Source organism: Phalacrocorax carbo, chromosome 2 (genome assembly GCF_963921805.1).
Source record: "Phalacrocorax carbo chromosome 2, bPhaCar2.1, whole genome shotgun sequence".
Classification (NCBI taxonomy): domain Eukaryota; kingdom Metazoa; phylum Chordata; class Aves; order Suliformes; family Phalacrocoracidae; genus Phalacrocorax; species Phalacrocorax carbo.
The window spans coordinates 82741470-82763009 of record NC_087514.1 but is presented as its reverse complement, the minus strand read 5'-3'; the positions used below and the strand labels follow the sequence as shown (position 1 = coordinate 82763009).

Sequence of the window (21540 nt, the reverse complement as noted above, 5' to 3'; positions counted from 1 at the left end):
ATAATAACCTGAAGATTATGTTCCTAAGTAGTAGAAGTCAGCCTAAAGCCCATGTGACTTTAAGATTCCCCCCCCGTGAATCTTTTCACATTTCATCTGCCTTTTGACAAGCAAATCACTTGATACTTCGTTAAAGTTCTACAATTCCTTGCAGTTGGTTTCCATCTTTTTCCAGAATAATTCCTTGCATATTCCATGACTTTTTAGTCTCCGTAAAAGCATTTTATGAGACCTTGTTAAAAGCCTTCTCAGAAATCCAGGCGATATTTTATGGATATCAATGTTCATTTACAAGCTGCTTGACTCTTTGAGAGCACAGAAGACTTGTGATGTGATGTCCTTTACAAAACTGTGCCATAGGACAGCATGCGTGTCTTTTATTAGATTTCCTGACAGTTTGCACAGAACAGAGATGAGTCTTTACTGGTTTGCAGTTCTCTGGCTCCTGCATACCTTCTCTAAAAATAGATGTAGCTTTAGACACTTCACAGTCCTCTGGAGTTAAGGTGGCTTTAAGAGAGGTTATTTAGCATAAATGAAATTTCAGCTAGTGCACCCTAGCTTTTATTTAGAAATTCTTTAAGTTCACATAAAGTCTTTACATTTGTTAGCACTGTAGGTGGGTATTTGTGGTTTTGTATATTCTTCTTTTTTTCTGAATGTTAACGTATAAATATGCCTGTTCATTGGGTTGAAATTGGAAGAACTGCTGTAAGATGTTGAGGCTGAGTGCATGGTCGCTTTTCATTATACTTAAGATTGGATATGAAAAACTGTTTTCGTGTAATCTTACATAAGCAGCTTGTGTCAAATGTATCCCCATACTGCCTGTTTAGAAAAAAACACTACCCTGTAGAGAATCACATGCTCTTAAATAACATACAGAGGAAAAAAAACAGATCTGTGGTACTTTGAATGAGAGGCAATGCTTGTTCTAATAAATAAATGTCTTCGTGACCATTCTCTGGCCTCATGGCCTACAAGCACAAAGCTGTCCATAGAATTTAATTGCCTTATGGTCCATACAGAAGGACCCTGTGCAGACTGGAAATAACTCCTGGTCTGTGCCACCTTCGAAACTAACTTGGGTTCTTTTGGAAGGTGCTGGATGGCATGCGCCAAAACTGTGCCAAGAGCTATTTTAATGGCCTAACTGAATAAATGTCCAGTTCTGGTGCCCAACAGCATTGCAACACACTGTTTAGTTTATCAAAATATAGTCAGAAAGTAACAAATGATCTGAACAGACTTGTTTCCTGTCTTACCTTTGTGATACATAATTCAGTTGTTGAAAATTAATATTATTCAGTCACTATCGCAATATGTTGCTTCATAAATGGTGGCACAGCTTTATGATTATTTTAATAGTGAAATGGTATGCTTTGTACTATTGTTTTTGCAATTAAAGCTTGTGGTAGTTGGAAGATGAATGACTGATTACCGCTGTTGGGAAACTTGCAATTTTTTTCTACGTAGGCATGCATTGTGCATCCCTTCTGCTGCACATACACTCCAAGCATCAGAGATCAGAGTCCCTCAGTAAAGATACTGGTAACTTCCTGCACTTGCTTTTGGTCCTCTTTGGTCTTTGTTGAGCACTGCTGACTCACGGAAGCAAGAGTAGCTTCTCTTTTTCACTGCCCTAACTCAAATGGTGAATGCTAGTTTGCTACTATTTAAAATATATCTGTGTAAGACAACCTGTGCCATTATTTCCAATGGAGTCATTTAGTACCGTATTAAGTTAAAAATTTTCAAACAGAACCAAGATGAGAACTCGTCCTAAACCTTTCTCAGTGAAGTAGGCTCTTGTAATATGTTCTGTTTCTGAATCTGCTTCTGTTTCTGAGGAACTTCTCTACTGATATCTTGCCTTTTTAAAAAAAATTAATAATAACTATTAAAGGAGCACTGGAGAAGGTCACCCGTTAAATTACTTTTTTTCATTATAAAGCTGCTTTATGTTTTCCTGTCCTAGCAAGATTTCTTTGAAACCTGGTGCTTCTCCAGCCAGCGCTAGCAGTTGTATTAAAATTATATGCAGGAATTATGTCACACCTTTGTTTCTTTAGTGATCAAACTTAAGGATGTCTAATTAATATTCATTAAAAAATATCCTTTTGTAGCAAGCCTAAAAAAAATCAGTTGCAGCCTGAGAAGAGACTAAGCAACAGTCCTTTAAAATGGCCACCAGAAAGTGACTAAAGAGAATAAGCCAGCAAGAAAGTAGTTAATGCTGTGAAAACTGGAAGATCTGCACAGCTAGTTCTCAGGTCCCTCTATGCTTTATCATGTTCTTAACCAAATTAAAGCTACTGACTTCTAGGGAGAGACTTGCCTGACCAGAGATTGCGTTATGCTCCCTACTGTACTAATAGCAGCATCAGCCACACAGATTGCAGTAGGTGTGCAATACTTAGTATGTTTTTATACTTTGAATAGAATTCCTTAGGCCATGAAAATAACTCCTGAAAGGGTTCTCCTGGCCCTGTATTTTGAAAGGAAGACTACTTCTTCCCAGAGGGGGGCTTTCCTCCCAGGTAGACTTGCATGCTCTCTTCTGGTCCCAAGAGGACCAAGACTTAGACTTTTGTAAGAAGAAACAGGAACATTACAAGAAAAACAGACATTTCTTGACTGCAGCTTTTAACTGTCAGCTGTCTTTATTGAAGCAGTTCAGGACTTGATGTTGAAAACCATGAGCTAATACTGAAGCTCTCTTGAAGCTCTTTACTTAGCCAACTGGAATATTTCTAAGACAATAGCCTTCACCGACAGAAGGTTGCAAGCAGAGGTTATTGTTAAGCCCAGAACATTCCTGTTTCTCAGCACCCCTCTCCTCCAGTACCTCCTTCAGAGATTCCTATTTTGAGAGTTTGCTGCGGTGATACTTGCGGACCTCCAGTGCCATCAAAGTTGCTGCTTGTTTCCTGGGGAAAGTGTGTTACTGCTTGGTACGGGGCTACATCTGTTATTGGGCCAGCAGGTGCTAAATCCCTTTTGTGACAGATCATCTTCAAATTCAGGTCGTAACCTGAATTCATCTTTTGACCTACACAAAGTCCATGCCTGCGTCAGCCCAGCTCATAGATGTTTGTATGCATTGCAATGGTCTGTGCACACTGAAGAACAATATTCCGTCCTAGTGCCATTCAGAGCTTGACAGACTTCACACAATGTGTGGTTATATTTTTTTCCCAAGAAAAATAAAAAGTCTTCTGAATCTAATCATAGCTCCATAATGCACCTGTGCAAAATTCTTCCTAATATGTCACTGACAGCTATGGAAAAAAACTCTTCATGTTATCACTAAAGATAAACGAGACAATTCTCCCTTTCTTCTAATTACCATGTTTCATTTATTATGTGTGAGGCTTTGCATACCTCTGATTTACATATGCTTTGCTTGCTGGGTTGGCTTAGGACAATCTGTAAATCATTTGCCTAAAGATTTCTGATGTAATCTGCCTAGTCTTATTTTGTGGTCAACGGAGAAAGAGTTGAAATAATTTGTGAGTTAACATAGCATGATTCATCTTGTCTTAAACGAAATGTCTGTAGGCTGGTCAGGTACGTTGTACCTTAATGGTGACTTTTTGTTTCCCTTGAATACATACAGTAAGCCTGTGGTGGTGAGACGAGTAAGAGCATTTACAACCCTTGTGTCATTATTCCCTGTTGGTCTGAAGGCCTGTCTGTCTTAAAGATGCCACTGACTGGTGCTCATGGTTACAGTGAGAAGCCGACTCTTGCAGCAATGTGCTGGAACATCATTCCACAGCAGGGCTTGACAAACAAGCAGGGGGACTAGATTTACCTCTGTCTCTTTGTGTATGCAAGCAGCTTCTCTGAAATCAATCTCCAGAAGAGTGTGATTGTGTATTCAGTTCACTCTTGAGACCTCGAGGATATGCTTCTTATTCATATCTCAAAAACAAAGTGTTCTGTCCTTCAGGGGGTTGTGAAGGAATCTCGTTGCAGATGAGCAGAGTAGGAAATAAGTGGTCTTTTTCCATTAGGAAATCTAAACAGAATCAAGGTTGTTACGGAAGTATTTCTGGTTGATGTTTGTTAATCCATTTCCTTGAAGTTGTAGATAGGAACAAAGCTAATGTAAGCCAAGGCCAATTTCTCATATGGAGTGGTCCGCAAACTTTTGAAGTCAGGCCTGCTATCTGTGGTTCTCCAGTAATTTGGTTATAATGTGACTCTGCCTTAGTCATCACAAGACATTTTCCTCTCTTCCTCATCTCCAGGAGCCCAACTCACCTTTCATGATGGAGGGTGCATGGAAGAGGTGAGGGGAAAATGTTGGAATTGTCCAGCCTCTTTACTACTACCAAACAAAACTGCATACCTCTTTCTATAAGCCTTATTTGCCTTCTGTCCCTATTAGTTAAAAATAAAAGTTAAACGTTATCGTGGGTGCAAGAAAGCAGTAACTTCTGAGGAAGTAAGAGCAGAAACAAAGGACCAGCAGAATTTTACTGGTGCTGCTTTAACTTTTTTAATAACAATATACTCCATCAACCCAGTTTAATATTTGCTGAGTCATGAGTTATGTTTTCAGAAACTTTAATCATTCATGTTTGAGTATCTGTATTGCTCCTAGCATGATGCCCAAACTGAGACCTTACAGTATCAAGTAAAAGAAATGACTTGTGCTGTATAATACAAACATCTTCTAAATCCATCCCAGACATAGATTTATTTTTTCTAAGGCTATTGCAAATAACTCAAGTAGCTTATAACCAGTTGGGAACATTCTCCTTTTTCACTACACTGCTTGTTTAGTAAGTTGTTTCCCATTGTGCGTTCATGTATTTGGCTTGTCAAATATACGTCCCTGATGAGTTTGGCTGGTTGATTGTTTCATGCCATTTTCCAGTTTGAGGTCTTCTTTGAACCCTGATTCGTTCCTCTACAGTCTCTGCCATGCCTCCCAGGGTACTGCCACTCACTCATCTGAAGGAGTAGCATGGATACTCATTGCAAATGCTAGAGACATATCAATCTCATTTAACAAGACACTTAACAAGACCTGCCCTCGAGTATGGCTTTTCAGTTAAACATGAAGTTATCTTTTGGGGATTGCATGTAAGCCATATTTTTGCAGTTTGCTTTAAAGTGTCATACAGGAAATTTTCAGAAGCATTGCAACAGTTCAGATATATGCATCCATCCTTTTAGGGCGGGCTATGTACTTTTTAAAAAGAAATATGCCTTCTTTTTTACTTGTTTGGATGCTGAATAAGCCTTGACTGCTTTAACAGCTTCTCAGCTCTGTTACTAACTTGGTCAGCATCGTTCCAAGTATCCAAGTGAGAGTAGTTGATCTGAAATTGCTTGGATAGCCCTATTTTTTTCTAGTTTTATCTTCATAAACCATAATTCCTTGAGAAATATACTACTCTCTTCATTTGTCTTACAGTACTGTCCCTTCCTCTAACCCAGTGGCTAGTTACAGTCAAAATTATCAAGTATTAAACTCTTTATTCTGTTCAGAGAGCTCTGAAAGATTTCCATATTGTATATTTTGATTTTGCAGCACTGAGGTACTGGGGAGCCATTCAGAAGATTGCTGTCATTTACTTCTGGGAAAAACTTTTCTTCTGATAACAAAGTGGTTTTATACAAATATTTAATTAAAAATTCAAGATACAGAACACCTCACATAGCCTGATTTGACAGTTGGTTTTGGTCTTTCTAATCTCTCACAGACAGGAGATTTCAGCAATCATTTGTAAGCATATTGTTTGAAAGCTATTCTTTTTTAGTGTTCTGTTTGTATCTTCCAAGGGATAAACAAATATTATTCCTTTAATAAGTCAGAAGAAGTAATTTCATGGAACAACTTCAGGAGATTTCATGTGGAGACTTCAAAAATCCTTATACCTAGCATTATAGTTGGACTTAATGATCTTAAAGGTATTTTCCAACCTAAATAATTCTATGATTCTGTGATTTTGCCAGTTTGCCTCCATGTTGGAAAAATGGTCATCTGGGCACCAGCACAGCAAGACGTGTATTTTTATTATGCTTAAATAAACTAGGTTTGAAATACTTTTATTCAAGTGAAGCCACTGTATCCATGATTAAATGTGTGAAATAAATACCTGACGTAAGTGCAGTCTTTGCAAACTGCAGGGTATGCTGCATCCTGTGCAAAAGTGACTCAGTAATTAATTTCCTTTGTTACTCATTGGTAGAAATGAACTCTTAGACTCAGTTGAAAAATTCTAGCTCCATAATGATGGGAGGATGGAAATACAGCCTTTGTTCGTCATTTTTAATTTAAACATAAAGCATCTTTTCTCCAGCAACTTTCAACATACAGTAAAGCCAGCTCTATTTTGTGTCTATTTTTTTTAAAGTATGGAGCTGCGGTCACTGTTCAATTATTCATGAGAGTTTTGCTTCTGGATCTGCTGTGTCAAAAATGCAGTCCTCTTAAAGGTACCTGTGAGTGCAGCCAGGTGGATTTGTACGTTGTGAACAACCTAAGAACTGCTAATTCTGAGCTGACCCAGTTCTGGTAGCTCTGTGTCATGCTCGCTGGCATGTCACGTAATACCCATATTACCATCACTAGGGGAAAAAATGCGACCTCCCTGCTGCTGCCTACGATCTCCTAGGTTGTCTCACATCTTTTTTTTTTTATTGCTATGTTTATTGTAATGATAAAACGTTTCTTTTGATTACAGTATTAACTCAACATTAAGTACAAGATATGTGGCATTGCAGGTGTTTTGGTGGTTTTTTTTAGTTCAGCTTGTTTCCAGCACTAAGTAAACAAAACAACTCCTGGAAGCTGATGGGAGTTGAAAGGAACGTGATAAAACAAATACAGAAAATTCCACCGAGGAAGTGAGTGGAGAAACAAAGCAGAGATTCTGAAAGAGAAAATTGCCAGAATGGTTAGTGTTACTCTGGAGCTCTCCCATGCCAATTGTGTCTTTCTGAACTTTGCACTATCTCAGTAACAAGTGCGTAGATCTACTATTCAATCTTAGACAAGAGCAAGTATGGCAGGTGCTGCATTTGAATTTCCTGATCTGTACAGTGCAGTTGCCTGCCGTTGGCCAAGTTCTCCCAGCTTTCAGCAAGGGAATTTGGAGGTGTCCTTCACTTTTTAGTATTTTCACATTTCTTACTGATATGGAAATATTGGCACAAGTTTTTTTTCAGCACCAGAGATAAAGCTGTGAAAGTCTAATTACAGGGAAAACAAAACATACTCTTTTTCTGTGTTGAGTTGCAGGCCACAGTTTGAACATACTATGAAAGCTACAAGCTGCTCTTAAAATACCTATCCCATCTTCATGGGTTGATTTCTTAAGCCTGTAAACATCTCTGTAGAAAAACTGTATCTGAAAAATTACAGAGAAATTATGCTGGTACCGTCCATCTCAGATCACTTTTTCTGTCTGTATTCAGGGACGTCTCTTGACACAAGCAATTAATCTTTGCTTGTTGCGGGTTGCAAGACTCCCACAGAGAGTATCAAATGAATTAAAAGAAAAGGGACAATGTTTGGGTACCTCCTGACTCTAAGAAAAAGTTGTTCTTCTGACCATTTTTGAGCAGATCAGCTTTCTCATGCTAATCATAGCATCTGTTATTGTTTCCCTATGTTGTTTTTTTTTTTTCAAAACTGCTTGGAAATTGTCAGCTACTGGCAGGCACACTTTATACACTGTTGTCAATTCTGAGTATTACTGCACTTTCAGTATAAAGCCCTTGCTTCGTTTCTTTTTTTGACTTGTTTATATTTACAAAGTGTTTATTATAAATAGCATGCTTCAGAGGCAGGGTGTAGAAGGGCATACTCTTATTTTGGCTGCCAGCCTAAATAACATTTTAAGAAAACCCGTCCAAGGATGTGATTGACAGATATTTCCTCAATAAGAAAGTGAAACTTGGAATAAAGTGTATCTGGGGGAAAGTGACAAAGACCCCTCATATCCTAGATGAAGATCCTTCCAGCTGAAGGATCCAAAAGGTTTGGACATAACTCTTATAAAATGTCAGCCAAAAGGTAATATTCGTTCTTGGACAGGTGTGCTTCAACTCACATGTTGAACTTAGGCTCAAGTCATGCACTGCCTCTTGAAGGGTAGCAAAAGCCTTCCTACCTGGCTCAGACAGGGAAAGGAGATGACCTGAATGCAGTCACGTAATTCTGAACAGAAGAGCTGGTCCCTTCCTGCCTCTGTCAGCCCTCACCCTGAATATTTATCTCTAATCCATAAAGACTTTTGAACAAGTACTCGGTACTCTGGGGTTTTCTACTTTATGGTGGGAACCCATGTCAAATGTCTCGCAATTTGTAGTTGTAACTATGTACATCATTACGTATCAGTACACTGGAACTAACGCTAGGTTACTGGTTGGAATGCAATCCTTAATTCCTTACATTCAAGTGGAGGTACTGTATTCTCAGGCTTTGTAGATAGTGCAAACTGGAAAAAGTCCGTTCCTTCTAAAGAATATCCTTTTTTTAGGGCAACTTTCAGAGTTAGCAAGGCTGTCTTCTATTTAAAAGATTTCAAAGAGCTTAGGCAGACTTGGTAAAATGTCGAGACAGGTAGAGCTTAGTTGCATATTGTTGTATCTCGGAATTGTTTAACAAACATAGTACTTTTTTAGAGTAGCAAGGTACCAAGCCTTGTTAAAGAGAACAGAAAACTGACATACAGGCAAAACATCATTTTTGTAACTCTCTGTAGGGTTATACCATACAATAATTTTAACTACTACCTAGTCTAGGCACAGCCTGTTTGATTGCCACAGAGTTGCTGGACACGTTTGCCAGCTTCAGAGACTGGTTCTGCTTGCAAATGTAACTTCATATTTTTCACTTTTGGTATGTATTTTAAAATGTTCGTTATAATTAGGTGGGTTTTGTTGAATTATTATTAATGCCTAAACCAGCAGAATATAGTTACAACAATTACCAGACAGATCATAAGTAGAGGAAGACTGCATTTCTGATCAGTGTGGAGCTTTGAACAGAACAACAGACCTCAAATGGCTCATCAGGCAAGAAGTTTGCAAAACTGACCTTTTTAAAGGGTAGAGAGTTAAGTTTAAGTGGAAAGATTAATGTTAAAACGGTCATGTGTCCTCTTCCCTATGTTTATCTCATTGCACATGTAACATTTTCACCATGGGTATTTTTATTCTATTCTTACCACTTTCCATTTTAACAGTTGAACAACTGTGAGAGATAACTTACAATCCTGAAGTCATTTGACTTGTCATCTTAAAGGGTATTTATAAACTATACCATTCAGGGAGCCCCCAGAGTTACTTTAAATAGACTGCTTTTAGGTTTAAGAAAAAAAACTGAACAGTTTCATTTTGGAATTGTTTTTCTTAAACACAAGTCAAATCATATTTGAGAAAAAAACTCTGTAAAAACAGGTAGCAAGCTTAACCATATTCTGGATTTTCATATTATCACTAAAGAAAATGAAAAGCGATGGTATGGCTTATGCCAAACACAAAAATGTGAAAAAGATGTTTTTCTCCTGCAAGTACAGATAGCTTTTTTCCCCTTTTAATATTGGCCTGTACGATCTGTTTCCTGTAGGCAGAAATGTTGCCTTTTTATTTTATTATTTTGAGAAGAACCGGGTTTGTTTCACACAAAAAAGTTTCTGAATCAAATACCAAACCTGCCATAGGTATATTTACCAGAGGTATTTGTCTCCCAGTTTTGGTGATTGCTTGTCACAGTTGTTGCCATTCACAGATCTCTTTTCTTGCCACAAAAATCAGCATCAATCGGTTCATGAGAATCTGTATACATGATGTACAGAAATGGTTCTGGGGCCAGTTGTCCCTGAGCATTGATTTCAGCATCGGGAGACCGGCCTTCAGGTCATTCTGCAGACAATGCAAAGGTTTCTAGAACCCGAAACCCAAGTAATTGAATCGACAACTGTTTTCTGTGCTTAGGAAGCTTGCTTTTCTGTACTATTTTATGTGGTTTGAGAAACTGAATTATTTAAATAGTATTTTGTACTGTCTTATATCTCAACAACAGGAGTAAAGAGTGAAAATTTTATAGTGCTGCACAGTTTGCCATATGCAGTATGCTCCCTATATGCAGCAAGAATATAGAAATTACATTTTGAGTTTTGTAAAATGCTGTTTTTCACAAGGAGAAAATACGTGCAGGTCTCCTAACCAGCCCTATTTGAGTTAAATCCTGTCAAGCTTTCAAATTCTAAACAATTTTTAAAGCATATTGGAAACTTGAGGGTAATAAGAAGGAAAAAGAAACAGGCAGTTTCAGTTAATTTCAGACTTGATAACAGAAGCAAGAAACATTTATGATTAATGAAACAAGGTATTTATAAATATATACTAGTTATTGCTGTGGAAGGAAGCGACGTCATTGCTTGGAATCTTCAGAATGGTGACAGTCAGGCAAAAGATTAGAGTAAGTAGAGTTGAGATTATATAGTAGTTGGGTTTTGACCTTTAATTGCATTTGGTTTGCCAAATACAAGCATTAGATTACAAAACGCATGATGGAAATTATTTACAGGGGGCATGAGAACCTAGAGTCGTAGTCCCCCCTTTTTTTTAATGTTGCAGACGCCTGGGTGGTTGTAACACGTGAGGGGGTGTTTCCCAGCACAACATCTGATTAGGCACGAATTTAGTAAGGAATGTCCTGGCACGCAGTTTTGTTGAAGCATGTGAGCCTATCAGCAGAATAACATATTCTATTCTTTCGGGTGTTTTGCCATACAGTTGAGTAGAACAGCACAGCTGTTTTGAAACAAACATGATGATATTCCTTCCCTGAGTCTTCTGGTTTTTTTCTTTTTTCTTACTGGCAGAAGAGATGTCGCATATTCACCTAATGAAATATATTTAATGTCTTTTTTTTTTTTTTTGTTAATATCACAAGATGTTTTAGAGTCTAAATAACACTGGAAATCAGCTCTATGAAGCTACACGTCTTTTATTTTTACACTGAGGAAAATACAGGGTAGCACATGTTCAGCATGTTTTTCATGCCCTGCAAGTTTCCCCTCTCCTCAAATACAGATGATCAGACATATTCAAGAGACCAGTTTAATAAAAATTTTCAGAGGTAAATACTTACTGTAGCACAAGAACATGAAAGTTCTCCCAAGTCCACCTGAAAGTTATGGTCATGGCACCATATGACATTCACTTCCTTTTCCTAGGTTTTCCTTAGATTTGATAAAAGGAGAATGATACTATTTCAGAAGTTGAGCCTGTTTGTTACCAAGCGCTTGGATTGGTAGTACAATTAATAGATCATTGACGTGGCTGTAGCCATGATGTTACTGTAGGTCAGTTCATAGTGTGAGACAATGAAGAGGATTTCACAGTGAATATAAAAATATCCAATAGGAAAGTAGTTGAAATAATTTTTTTAAATACTTTTTAAAAGTAAAATATTGACATTCTTTAAAAATCTATATTAAGAATTTCAGATGAGAAGACTGACAGAATGCTGAGTAGAGATTTATGTAGGCCAGTTGACCTTCCAAATGGCATTAGCTACAAGCAAATAAGTAACTCTGGACTATGAGAGAATATGATCCCAATAATTAAATAAAGAAATGGGTGGAATATAGGCAGCAACAGTGAGAGTAAATGTCTAGCCCTGGTGTTAATGGAAGGTGGGAGAATGAGTCCTGCAGCAGTGTGGCTGGAACTGTTCTGATAAATGTAAGTGATCCTGAAAAGGCAGTGAATAGTGGGAGGGCCAGGACTGCTGGAGGTACCATATTATTCAAGGAAATTAAGAAAAGGACAAACTGTGAAGAATTTAAGATGATCCTTACAGGATTTTTTTCACAGTGAAATAGCGTATGACATTCAGTGCAGGTGACTGTAAAGTTACGCAGGAACACCAGTCCTGAATTCACATTTAGAATAATAGTGTCCAAAGGTGACTGTAACCACTCATGAATAAGATGTGGTCTCACAAAACTAGCATTGATCAACAGACTATATCTGCTGTTAATTGTCAGTAAAAAAGACATACAGGGCAAAAGTAAGCACAGCCACATGCTACTTATAAATTTGTTCGATGTCCACATCCTGAATACTGTGTGTAGTTCTGATCCGTTACCTCCTAGAAAAAGATACAGGAGAAAAATCATCCAGAGTAGAGCAACAAGTTAGAACAATTATACAGAACTATTTCCATATAAAGAACAAGTAAATGAGATAGGACTTTTCAAAAGAAAAGAGGAATAATTAAGGTAATAATAGAGGTCTCTAAGATACCATAAGAAGCATGCTTTTTCTCTCGTGCTGTTGGAATGAGGAGGCATCAAAACAGCAGGCTGAGGAAAAATAAAAAGATGTAATTAAGCTTTAGAAATCCTTGACACAGGATTGTTGTGAACATTAGAGTTATATGTGGATTAAAAATATAAATTACAGGATAGTTCTTTGAAGAAAATTAATTGAAGGCTATTAAATAAAAAAATCATCCCCTCTGGCTTTGAAAGTTCCTGAGTTGCAGATTGTTGGTGGCTGTATTGTATTTCATGGAGGTATCATTACAAATTTTCCCATGTTCTTGTTCTATTGATTTGGTATCTCCAGGTGTTCGGTTTTGGCAACTGTTGAAGACAGGGCACAGGGCTAGACTTTTTATTCCATTAAGCGACATAATAAGACCGAAATAAACATACCCATTTATTTCTGTATTTGTTAATGTTGTTAATAAATGATATATAAATGTTAAAGTCTGAGAAATCCCAGAAGGGTATGTGAGATAGCTGTTGCCCAATTTTAGACTCTCTGTTGCTACCACCACATTCCATGGAAGAAGTTGCAGGGTCAATGTGTACCTTAAGAACTTGCTTTTATGCACTTAGGTATGAGATCAGAGCAGTAATATCCGAGGTTTGCATGTCTGATCTTTAAAAAGATTTTTTCTAAACATTTTTAAGAACTTTTAGCTGAGTGCATGTATATGTTTTCTTAGAATTCAAGCTGAGACAAAAGCACGTGAGACTGTTGTCTTGCGTATTGACAGAAAAGACTCCAAATGTGTCTGAACAGTCGTCGTATGAAGTTCCGTGTGAGGGTCATACAGGAACAAAACTGTTTCCGTTGTGAGTCCACCATAAGCAGGCAATTTTCCTAGGATGCGTAGCTTGGCAACTTGTGTCCTAACTTGTTAGCTGAATTAGATATTTTGTATTATAATCAAAGTCTTAGAACATGGGAATCCAGCTCAAAACTCCTTAATCTGATGACAAATAGAAATATACAGAAGTTTCTGAGAAGAACACATAAACGGAATTTTTTTGTTACAGTTTCAAATACTCTGCTCAAAACCCTTCCAGATGTACCTTGGAGAATACTTGTTTCGTTAAGCAGTAATCAAACAAAAAGCATACTAAAGAGGGTTTTGGTTTTTTTTTAAAGAGTAACCTTAGCATATGGAAATTAGTCTTCTGGGGCTTTCTTTGTCCATCACTGAAATGAGGTGAAGAGAAATGCAGGATAGCTGAAAAGTAGTTGAAAGATGATGTATTTATAGTGCTCTGAATATTTCCTAAATAAAGCCTTTTTTTTGTGTTTTTTGTTGTTTGTTGTTGTTTTTTTTTAAAGTAAGAAAAACACACCTCACTGGACTACTGGACTAAAGTAAAAGTCTGAGTGTTATTTTTTCACCCTTCTACTTTCCTCCTCTATAGGAACCTCTTGGGAGTTGGACTCAATGATCCTTATAGGTCCCTTCCAACTTGAGATATTCTGTGATTCTACAATCTGTACATCAGCCGAGAACATTTTTCAAAGCAAAGGATGTTTTCTCATAGGTATCTCAGAGATCAAGATTCTGAAGGAAACAGCTAAAGCTGTGGCAAAATATAATGCATTTTACAGATTTATATAGATAAAATACATGTATGAATAACTTCTACATTGAAAGCTTAATTTTTCAGTCTTCTGGCAGCAAAATCTGCTACTGAAATGTATTTCCTAGAGCTTGATGAAAACTTTTCTTTAGAAATCTTTAGACGTTCATGAAAGATGAGGGAAAAGGAAGTTTGAACAGTGATAGGAGCTGCTATTGTGCTGTGCAAAACAAGGTTTTCTGTACATGTGTTCTAAACCACCCTATGAAATTGAATTTTAAAAAATAATAGTAAAGAAACAGGAAAGGGAAAAATTACGTCTTTTATTCTTTGAGACAAAAGTCTAGATAACGGAAGTTAATTCCCAGTATAGTGCCGTCAGCCTTTCAGCAAAATATCCTGTGTATTATCATCATCTCAAGGCAGGGCAAAGGTTATCGGGAGCTCAGCGCTTCTGGGTGAGTGTTCTGGCAGTGCTCACCCAACCAGTTCAGGGGATTCCTCTAAATCACAGATCTGCCTGTGCCCTTGATGACAAACGGGTTAGGCTGCAGGTCTTCACTGATCATCGCTCCTGGTCTCTTTCTTGATTTCTATTAGCTCAGGAGCCATTTAGCCCTGTAGGGTTTTTGAGGGTAGGTGTGATTGCAGGAGGGGGATGAGTTCCCTTTTGCAGTCTTGGCAGCCCCCTTGCCTTTTCTGTGGAGCTGTGTGGTGTTACAGTGGCCGCCGCAGCTTTACACTGGCAGTTATTTCACAGAGGGACAGATGTTGAGAGCAGAATGATTGTGGTTTGACAAGTATTTACTTTGGAGAAACTGTGGTAAGAAACTGGATGCTCCAGTCACTCCAGGATAAAGTTAGTTTTGTTTTCATCAATGCCTCTCAGAATTAACCATCCTATCCAGGCTGCAGTTGTGCATGTGTATGAATTGTCATCGTGTGAAGCATACCATTGCTTTCTATAATGCTGCTATTTCTCATTATTGCCTGTGTTTTACGTTGTTGCCTGTGATATTATGCAGGACTATTTTCTTTAAGTATTGATGTTAGCATTTAACAAGGTTATATGTCTGGCTTCTCTTTCCAACTGGTAGAGCTATAGTGTGAGATTAAGTGGTAACGTGAACTGTGGTGAGGTGTTCCTATATTTTTACCTTTTTTTTTAAAAAGCAAGCTATTTGATCTGCATACACAAGTACATGCCTTCTCAAATAGCATGCGCTCTCACATTATTTTCCCTGATCTGTTTTAGTTCGTAAATACTTTAAACGTTGCTTAGATAAATTTACATTTCATTGCTCTCATTATAATGAGAGCAAATATATCAGATTTGCTAATGTGCTGTTACATGTGTTGAAGTTGGAAAATAGTGACAGCATACAAATTACCAATTTCTCCATCAGATAAAAATATGCCCTTGAAGCTGAGTCACATTAGTGACAAACTAATGTTTTTTTTATGCCACAGTTGCACAACCTACCAGAGTGAGACTGAATAAAGATAATTATAATGAAAAAAGCTCTTTTCAGAGGGAGAGAATATCACTGAAATTTTACCATCAGGCATATTAAACACTAAAGACTTTATCTCTTGTCACACAGTAAACAACAAATAGGTAGTAAATTGATGCTAAAAGTTAACAGTATAATTTGGTAATCTCTCGTTTTTATTATATAGGCATTGAAAAAGGCTGTGGCCCTGAAGGAATCAAGATGAAGTTATATTTAGTAGGAAAATGTTTGGCTAGCAATTCTGAATACTAATGAAGAACTTCAGCTCTTTGAGCTGGGACATAAGAATAGGGCTGATGTCAATGAAAATTATTAATATAAGCGTGTGCTGTGCTTCCATTATAATGTACTTGAAGTCCTGCAGTTATTCATCCCTCAGCTTGTAAGGTCTAATTCAGGACTGGTGACCTGGACTTTGATCTAGCGGTGGATTGCAATTGCACTAAGCCCCCTCTGGTGAGATTTTCGTACATCGCACAGAAGAATAAATTATATGATTAGGTGGAAAACTGGCTCATATCCTTTTCTTCATAGGATGATAGCAGCATCAAAGTGATGGTGGGTTATCTTAGCAAACTGCGAGCATACCAGCAAAATCTTCTAGACATAGGAATTGTCAGTATGTGGCTCTGAGTGTCCTAATAATCTTAGATGTTCTACATAGCTGAGTGACTTCTTATGTTCTTAATTGAATTACATACAGAATTGTCTTCTAAATATTCTCTTTCTTGGTAGCTTGCTGACAGTCTGTTTTTCTTGTGTCGTTTTGTGCTGTGTTTTACACTTAGAAAACACAACAAGCTTAGGTTTGTGCTTTATTTGTATAAACACATTTGAAAAATATTTTAAATTCTTCATGCATTCTTAACTGTTTTTAATCTTCTGACCTATTTCTTTGATGCAAGCTGATTTTCTTGTATAGCTATCTTGCTATTTGGACTGCCTTTCATATAGTTAATTTCTTTTCAGTGGGGGAAGAAACCAATTGCTGAGAAGAAACAGAATCAGATTGCTGCAAACCAGAGAGACAGGTGGAGGGGCAGGTTTCAAAATCTTGAGTAGCATGTGTGCCTAGGGAAGAAGATTGCATTTTAATGTGCCTTTACTAAGTTACAGATCATGATTGCAGACAAACTAGTACATAAGTAGGTCTTAGGGTAAATATGAAATGTGGTATAGTAAAAAAAATAATTTCATGAAACAGTATGTAAAGAGTCTCCTGAAAAATTTGGAAAAATATTCATTTATCTTTAGAAATTTATTTGATCATTGCTAGGTGATGTATTATGCGTTTTTTTCCCTCCCTCCAAAATCTGTTTCTTTTATAGCTGTTTAACAAGATCCCATAGCCAAAAGGTCCCAGAGCAGTTGAGATTTTCACCCTTAGTGGTAAGATCTTCTACCGCCCTGTCTCCAGCTCTTCTCTGTTTGTCACACAAATCCAGCATGATCTATTGTATTTGTACAAGAGGAAGATTTGCTATCTTCATGTGACTAAAATGCAGTCATTTGCTTTCTAAACTGCAGCTGGAGTGTCTCTTGCTCTCTTTAACTTTTCTTTCTGCGTGTGTTCGAAAACTTGGAAATACTCTCATGCACCGTGGTGCATTATGTGTGCTGTGTGATGAAACACTAATACCTCACAGTGACAATTCATTGTTGCTGATACAAATCAGGTTTTGGTGCCTGTTGATAGTCATGTTGCTTTCATACTCAGTTTTTTATGATTCTTTAAAAATACGTATCCATGTGCTTTGTTCTGCCGAGTAAATATTTCTTGCATGCAATCTCTAGTTTAGCTTTTAGAATGTTGCATAACTTCTTTTCTGTCAAACCTGAATGCTGTTTTTTGGGTTTTTTTTCTTCCTGAATATGCAGCTTCTGATTTTCAAAGATGTTTTAACAATGAGTTATTTCGTCCAGGTACAAAGAAGTGTCCTGCATAATATGCAGGATCCGTGAAGAAAGAAAAATTTTCCTGAGTGCTTATTTTGTTTGCTTTTGTTGGTCTTCAACTCTTGAAAGATTTTTTTTTCCTAATTTATTTTTTTGGCATTTCTAGTCCTATGTACAGGTACATACAAAACTATGTTTTGTGTGTAATAGTTGTCTTAAGTTTTTTTAGCACACTGCTTACCAGATTGAGGTTATACCTACTACAATACTCCAGCACAGAACTGAGCATGTTCGGCAGGTCTACCTTTAAGATTTTTCATTTGCACTTGTATGAAAGGCTTCCTCTTCTAAAAAGCCTCCTGTGTATATCTTATAGTGTATGAAGAGATCTCAAAGTTAAGTAAGTATATTAAGCATTTGCAATTTGAAGTCAGCTTTACATAGTCAGAAAGAATTGGGGTGGATATCATTCAAGAAATTTGGATGTTGAAAATATGGGATAATTGGGTGTGCATTTCAAATTGATGAAATACATTAAAACAAATACTTTCATATGTGTGTGCGCTTATAAATGTACACATGCCTGCAAACACACACTAATGTGACCAGTATATTCACTTTTCTATATTGAAAAAGGGGGCAGGAAATATTCCATTTTAGGGGACTTCAGGTATGTTATTAATATGATTTTTTTTCAGTAGCAGAAACATGCATTTCAAGTTAGTTTTAAGGCTAAACATGCCTTTGACAATGATGGTAATTTTTAAATATGTGCTCTTGCTGAAAATATTATCAGCATAAACCATCTACAAAAAATAAAATGCTACACCTTCCATTCCTTTTGGAAATACGAACTAAACTAGATGTTTTTTTTATAGTGTGATTTTTGGCTATGAGTCAGTTGAGGTTTTTTAGGATGTCTTTTAAGTGTACAGCATGGTGTTCATTATTTTTTCATCCACGTTATTAGAAGTGGGACTTGTTCATAGGTGAATAATTTGACAGGGTTGTATGTTGAAAGCACTGTCTTACTCTCCTTTTAGATGAGGGGAAACATAGAAGGCGGCAGTGATTGTGACTAGTTCTGGAGCTGGTAGACCAGCTAAAGTGTGCCACATGCAGACTAATTGAAATCTTTGGAAGCTTGCCGACCATCTGCCTCACAATGCCAGAACATTCCCCTTGCATTCCACATGGACAGTGGGCTGCCTTTCACCCACCTGCTAAAGCCCTTGAGCATCTTCAGTATCAGGCTATGTAAAGCTGTGCATCTGACACAATTTCTGATCCTCTCAGCTACCCCGTAAGGCTACTTTCTTGTCTCTGGCAGGAACGTAGCTTTTAGTTTTCTTCTTTTGCTGATGACTTCCTCTGAAGTCTTTGGTACCTGCCTGTAAAAGGAAAACTTCACACAGATGTGTCTACTTTTTGGTGGGAAGGCCATTTAATTGATACATGTTCAGTCCAAATCTCTACTTAGCAAGAGCAAAACTGGTAAGATTCCCTGAGCAAGCAATATGTCAGGCGTGCCAGCACACCTTTTGGGGTATCTTAATACCTGACAGTAAAGAGAGCTGTTACTTACCAGCTATCAAGGAAGTTTTGAGAAAGGTCTAGAGGAGGTCTCTTTAGTTGAAGAACAGAATGGAGATGAACAGAAGGAGGAAGGATTGATTCTTGAAGTTATCAAAATAAAGTAAAGACCACCATGTTGTCTGGAAAACTCTGTAAAACTGTGGTAACGGGGGCCAACAGAGCATGGAGAGCAACTCACAAGAAGGGTCAAAATGTGTAAATCAATAGTATGCCCTCACTGGGAGCAGTGGTGTCCATTTCTGGTCTCTCCCATGCTAGTAAATGTAGGAAGAGTTTGGAAAAGAACAACAAGGCTGTTTCAGGGCATGCAACAGCTTACATGCACAAAACACGTGAGAAGAATGGGGCTTTTAAAGCTGAATGAGCTGACCAAGAGCAGAATGTGTTTGATAGTATCTTTTTCCTTTTGATTACAAAGTCAAGTGCTTTCATGTTCCTTTCAGAAAAACGGTGCTGGGGGGAAGGGGTTGTTCCTTCTGTTGAAGAACCAGCGGAGCCAAGGGGAGGGAACATTTCAGAAAATGCTGGATGTGAGAAGTGACAGACATAGAGAGGCTGGCAGATGGCGGCTCAAGCAGAGGTTGCTGAGAAGAGCAGGATTAGTCATGTGAGGTGAGGCCTCAGAGATGGCAAGAAGGAACTTCTGAGGGACAGAGAAGACTGACCAAAGTCCCCTGTGATTCAGAAGGTTGTAGTGTTAGCTGCAACTAAGTAAGGAAGTAGCAACCTCCCTGAAAAATAACATGGGTAGGGAAAGAGCTTTTCTTTCATCAGTTCTGTCATTTCTAGTCACTTTGAGGTTCTATGTTGAAGAAGTTTAAAACTGATGTTTAGTAATTCTAATACCAGGTGGGCTCTTTTCTAGGCAATTCCACCTTTCAACTCTGCAGGCCAATCAAAAAGAATATGATAATGGTCTGTAAAAATTATCAATAGCTGTGAAAAACTAAAGAGAGATAACTGTCATCTGCCTGTTCCAGTATAAGACTTCTCAGAAACCAGTTGAAGCTGCGAGATCAGAGCAAACAAAAATGTGTGGGGTTTGGTTGGGTTTGTTTGTTTTCAAACCGTATGTAGTTAAACTGCAGAAGTCCTTGCCACAAGATGTTACAGATGCTATCACAGGATGGAAATCCACTCAGAGCTAAAAATATAGACATTGCTGCTGGTTCAGGAAACCCAGGAGCCTCTAGCTGGAGTCTGGAAGGCTATTTGGAGAAGGCAGCAGTGCATTTTTTGCCTAGGCTACGCTTTTGTACACAGTAGGAGATGCCAGAAGCCCTTTGGCATGATTCAGTACAGTACTTCTGCTCACCTGCTGCTGTTCCACCCAAGTGTACTTGGAGAGGTCATTCCATCTCATGCGACTGAGAAATAGCCTGGAGCGAGATCCGGGAAACCTCCAGGTGGACCAATACAAGCTCTAATTCACTTGGGTGTGGAGAATTCAGACTGATCAAGGAAGTGAGATGAATTTTCTAGATAGTCGTCTTTGTGATACTAAGCAAAATACTTTACTGTGATTGTGGTTTTGCTAATTATGTGCTCGTGCTGTTCTGAAGTCTGATTTGCAAAAATGATGAGCACTGATATCAGTAGAAATTAGTCTTTTAGTATTGAAGTGTTTTATAAATGCTCTAATTCCAAGTTAACAGGTCCTTGACATTTCAGTTACGTACTCATTTAGTAGACACTTTTGAACTTAATCTTTCCAGGACTTGCTTATCAATAAGTAAAGAAGGTAATATTATCCTCCTTACCTCACTGAGGGCTGGGGAAGGGTTCTAAGGAATTGTAGAAGTAACTGTGTAAAAGTGAACTGTTTTTCTGCTGTAGTGGTGAGCACTGTGTGCTCAGTGACAAAGAAATGAACAATCCAAAGTTATACTTGAAGAGCTTGGAGTACATCGAGTTTCAAGACTGAAGTACGGGGAGAGACATGATACTGAAAGCTTTTTCAGCTCCTGAATGTGATCATCAAATGCATTAAAAAAGAATATTTTGCACAAAGGCAATTTTACATAGTAAATACATGTGGCTTTGTAAGGCTATATTGTAATACATGTAAACAAACAAAAGCAACTCAAGTTGCACAAGGGGTTTAGTTTGCTTGCTTTTGGTTTTGATGCTATATTTCAACTTTGAATTATGCTTTTGTGTTTTCAGATTTCAGTTATTTCTTTTGATTCTTGTCCTAATTGGAGGACTCTGAAAATGAAGCTGCGACACAAAACTATTTTTTAATTAGGATTTTTGAATTTAGCTGCTCTGTTGTTTCAGGGTAAGCTTGAAGGAAATTCAGCTCTAAATATTTCAGCTATAACTATCAGAAGTAGAAAAAGAAAAGAAAAAAGAGACGACGATGCTGGAATATGCAGGTATAGGTAACCATGGAACGTCTCTGTTGAGTAGGGCAGGACATCTATTAATATGTATTTTTATATTGCCTTGCATAATTTAGACATAGGACTTCATTCCTGTTTTTCTTCTCCCTCCTCTCTTTTAAAAGTCCAGTATGAGTCAACTGCTTCAGGAAGAGCATATCTTGTGAAAGACTGAGGAAAGGTATGAGTATGGAGGATTGAATGAGATTAAGAAAAGGAAAAAGGAACTAACTGGAGTGTTGGGAGAAATGTTAAGATAGTTGTCATGCACAGATA

General features: G+C 37.7%; 1 protein-coding gene across 2 annotated transcripts in view; it reads left to right on the top strand.

Annotated features, from left to right (window-relative positions):
* RETREG1 (reticulophagy regulator 1) overlaps positions 1 to 21540 on the top strand; it is a 69870-nt gene that overhangs the window by 18883 nt on the left and 29447 nt on the right. The window lies entirely within an intron of this gene.